The following is a 4,506-nucleotide window of genomic DNA, read 5'->3' as shown; positions in this document are numbered from 1 at the left end:
ATTAGTATTATGGAAAATGTTTTCGGCAGCCCTTAATCTTTAAATGCCTTCGGTATATCCTTTTTTCAACGCTTTTTCAATATTTTTCCATTGCTTATAATCGTTTTATTAATTAAGTTACATATATTTCTTTTATACCATCACGTTCCTTAATATGTAGCATTTGATTGAAGAAAAAAAATTTTTACAATATGTTTATTTTTATGAAAGTTATAAGTAATCGAATTGGATTCGCTATGCCGTTCACGAGTGTGTTTTTCTTGCATTGAAACATTTAAGGATTATCATGCAATGTTTATAATATTTCATTATGTTAATATAAACACCAATATAATGAAAATTATATTGGTGTTTATATTAACATAATGAAAATTATATTCAACATTTATAATGTTAAATTTTTATAATGTTAAAACTCCCATTTTTAAAGTGTTAAAATGAGTTAATGCCAATGATTGACTCGTTATCCAAAAATATGTCAACATTCGACATAAAGATGTTCAATCTTGGATTTGCATTTCGCGTAACTGTGATTTTATTGGAACGAGAAAGAATTCGTACGCATTGAGTTATTAGCTTCATCATCTCTTCGTAAAATGTGTTCACAATATTGCGGAATAATTTCAAAAATTGCTTGGCTTTGTTTACTGTAATTTAACTTTTGGTCATTTTCCACGTTTCGGGTGTCGAAAGTATAGTAGTTACAACTAAACTATTCTCCTTAACATTTAAGAGCGACGTAACATGAAGTTGAATCTTTACATAGTTGTATTTTCATTTAAGTTAGACTTTCACTTTAGTTACGTTCCTTGAAATATTCTCCTTGAATTATTCTTGATAGTTCTTTTGTAATCAATCATATAAATTAATAAAGCTTAAAACAATAATTTGTGTAGAGATAATTTGCGTTCGCTTGTGACTCTTATAAAAATGAATAGAAATCAATAGAAATCAAATATCAAAGTAGTAAAGATTTGTAGAAAAAAAGTTATTGGTACGCACGCACGCACACATGCACAATAATGATTTCGTGACTCTTTGTAATATCGCACTATCAGGGAGAAGTGTTAGATGTGGAGAATATAGAAAGGAATAAGAAAAGGTTGGAGAAATAAGGAAATATAGAGAAAATTGCAGGAATAGAGAGAGAAAGAGAGAGAAGGAGGAAGAAAGGAGAGAAAAGAGAGAAATATCTCTCATTATCTGAAATTCCAGGAATGAATGGAAGCATTAATTTTCCGAGAGGAAGGGAAAACTACTGGATGGAATGCAGTGAATATATGCCATAGTGCTAGTGGCCGATAACAAACAAACGTGACATTCCGAACAGACGATATCACCAATGGGACAATCGTTTCAGAACCGGTCTCATTAGTGATCAATAGTCTATTGTTATTTTTAGATTTAATACATGTACAAACACACGATGGTGTATTATACGTTCGAATCAGGATTAAACGTAATAGCTATAACATGTATCAGTTCCGATAATTTTAGTTATAATATCCGGTTGATAGACGTTGTCATATATATTCGTTTTTTAAATGTTATTCACTAATTTAAATAATATACCTGGATGTTAAACCAGATATACTATTTAAATATATTAATAATTCTTAATACGTTAGTTAAAAGAATATTTTTCGCAAGTTATAAACGTATTAAAAAACATATATTTATTAATTAGAATTTTTATACATATTATAAATGTAGATAAAATGTAGATAAAAATTCGGATATTTTTTTATATTCTGATGTTTCATGAACTATTTTTTAACGTATATGCCATATATCTATACCAATTTTATACCATATTTATATTTAATAAATGTATAACATACCAATATGTCTTTATACTACAATGCATTTGTATTTAATTTCGCTTATGAATATGTAACAAAGCTTCATGATACATTTCTCTCGTTCCTTAATGATTAATAACGCTTTAGCTTTGTCAATTTATAAATAACTTGATCATTATGAATATGTGAGCTATCAATACTTTTATATCTACATTGCTGAGGAAGACTCCAAAGAGATTTGAAATATTCAAATAAAGAAGACATCATTTCTACAGAATATTAAATTATTTCATAATAATTTGCCGTAATAATTTATCTGCATTGACTCCCATTTACGCATTTTTTTATTTGTATATTATTTAGAATTTGAGAGTCCATTTGTAATTATTATTGTTTTTATACCAACATGTGTTTATTGGACGTTCGTAGTAAACACACGTAAATCTGTAAGCAAACAACAATTCATTAGAGATCTTATATCAAAATACAAAAAACAAAAAATATCGAATATAGGATTGAAACTCTAAGATACTGAAATCCTAATCGGATTTAGTGGACCCGGATTTTCTTCTACTACATTGTGAAAAATTGTTTTTAACAAATTTTAAGTCACATAATCTTATTCCTTGAGTTTTGAGATCTTTGTTGGTCTTATTTCGAATTATAATTACTTATTTCTTGACCTTTAAAATAAGAAAAAAATAGTTCAATTATGTTAATTTTCAGCAAAGGTACATTAATTTAAAATACACTGAATATTCCTCGAATATTCCTCGAGTTAAGAAAACTTCGGAGCGATACCGATTAAGAAAAGCAAGCTCGCGAAAATCTGTTGTAAAAAGAAAACCAGAGTAAAGTTAAATGCGAGTGAAATCAATTGTATAATAATTTTAAGTAAAAATTTTAAGTAATTTTTAACTACTTACAAGATCTTAAAATTATGATATCTTGTAACATTAGCTTCGTCGTTGCGCATAAATAATATTAATTAGTGCTTACGACGAAGTGATGTTTTATGAACAAGAATACCTAGATGAGTAATACATACCCAAAGTATGTAACACCGGGATATGCTACACGGAGGAACCGTCCAACTACAAACAAGGTGGGCTATTCCCTAGAGTAAAACCGCTCTACCGATCTAATATTTATACTCGGATAATACATGCATATGTGTAAAGATATGTTTGAAGTACGGTTACGTTATTGAGGCAGTGGTGAAACGGAATTATTTCCCATGTGCAAACTAGGAAATATATATTTGAAACAATGAAATCATATAAATTCACGATTTGCACGGAGAAGAATGATTATATGATTTCGTATGAAAGCAACGTAAATTTAATTCCTAATCGTTACATCTATATTGTTAAAGCATAAACGTACTGATTTTACTAAGGCTTTGAAAAGCGTGAGAGTTTGTGAATTATTTTTAAAATAAATACCATCAAATCTAATACAGATTCATTGTAACTTCCAGCGACGTTACTTTTAATGATGCTCGAATACATAGACGACGAATATTGTAAGTAATCTCTTTGAGAGCGGTAGCGGAATGATCGAATTAAACGCTTCTCGCAAACTTCCGACGACCGGCACGGATTGTCGCACGATCGTTCGCGTACTGGAAACTTTACAATCGCGTTAGCTTTTGTCGTGCGGGAAAGAAAGGACCAAGAGCGCACAAAGCTACGAGCTTTCGCGACTTTGAGAGCCCGCAATCATCGTCGGCGAATGGATCGATGTAATAGCTGTGGTAGATCTATACGTAAGTCGAAGTTGGTAGAAGAGACGAGAATAAAGGATATCACTTGAAGAGCCACCTATCGCAGGATTCTAAAGAACGAACGAGTCGTGCATTTAGCGACAAAGCCCGATTGGAATTTATGTCGTTGCTCGGGCTCGAAATTGCGGTTACGTGTAGAGAAGCTTGGGGTCAATTGTAACAAAGGACAATTGTAACACCCGCGATAATTCGACCCCTTGGTCGTCCGGCACGGCAAGAGAGGTAGTATTAAATAATCCTTGGTGACAGTACGAGGTAAGATCAAATGGTGTAATTGAGATTGTCGAGTAAATGGGACGACGCGACGCAATGATTTCTCGACACGCGGGCGTATGCCATGCAGCATTATCGAAGGTATCTTAATCGCTTGAAACACGAAAGCGTACGTTGATCCAACGCGAAAAAAAGGGAGCGGCTTCCTTTACCGTGCAGACTTAGTTATTCGCGCAAATTGACTGATCGAGGTTAACGCGACATCATCACATCATGAAAGAGCAGCTCGATCCCGCGTTTCTACTTAATCAACCGCATGGTAAATGGCATCAGAGATCAAGACGCTGAAAATCAGCAACATTTTATCTACCTGTAAACAGGCCGATAGTGGTTTGTTCAGTAAATCAACATTTTCAATCTCCATGTTATCCACGTGTGCAAGAGTAAACACGAAACGAACGGAAGATGCAGATAACAACTGAGAGAGGGGTAAAGAAAGGAGACAGAGAGAGAATGTGGAAAAGAGAGATAGAAAGGAAAACATAAAAAGTGAAAAAAGGTAAAAGGAATGAGAGAGCGCATATCCAGAAGGATGACCGGAGAATCTGTGGTCTAGGTGAAAAACGAATGCAAAGTCATTCGTCAAAGTCCTGTGCGACTATCAGCGACGGAAAACGCGCAGGAAAAGCGTGTGTAGAAGGATAA

This window comes from Atta cephalotes, assembly GCF_000143395.1.
Source record: "Atta cephalotes unplaced genomic scaffold scaffold00020, whole genome shotgun sequence".
NCBI lineage: Eukaryota > Metazoa > Arthropoda > Insecta > Hymenoptera > Formicidae > Atta > Atta cephalotes.
The sequence above is the reverse complement of the archived record's forward strand: the minus strand, read 5'-3'. Positions refer to the sequence as shown.